This window comes from Arachis duranensis, chromosome 10 (genome assembly GCF_000817695.3).
Source record: "Arachis duranensis cultivar V14167 chromosome 10, aradu.V14167.gnm2.J7QH, whole genome shotgun sequence".
NCBI classification, from domain to species: Eukaryota; Viridiplantae; Streptophyta; class Magnoliopsida; order Fabales; family Fabaceae; genus Arachis; species Arachis duranensis.
Genome location: NC_029781.3, coordinates 77535715 through 77536171, shown reverse-complemented (window position 1 = coordinate 77536171; position 457 = coordinate 77535715).

Genomic DNA, 457 nt, shown 5'->3' with positions numbered 1-457 from the left:
TTCTGAAATTTTCGAACAAGAGAAGGAGATGGCAGCCGAACCCAACAACAATAATGCAAGGAGGATGCTTGGTGATTTCACCAAACCAACATCCAAGTTTGATGGAAGAAGCATCTCAATTCCAGCCATTAGAGCAAACAATTTTGAGCTGAAACCTCAATTAGTTGCTTTGATACAACAGAACTGCAAGTTTCATGGACTTCCATCTGAAGATCCTCATCAGTTTTTAACTGAGTTCTTACAGATTTGTGAGACTGTTAAGACAAATGGAGTAGATCCTAAAGTCTACAGGCTCATGCTTTTCCCTTTTGCTGTAAGAGATAGAGCTAGAACATAGTTAGACTCACAACCTCAAGATAGCCTGGACTTTTGGGATAAGCTGGTCACGGCCTTCTTGGCTAAGTTCATTCCTCCTCAAAAGCTGAGCAAGCTTAGAGTGGATGTTCAGACCTTCAAA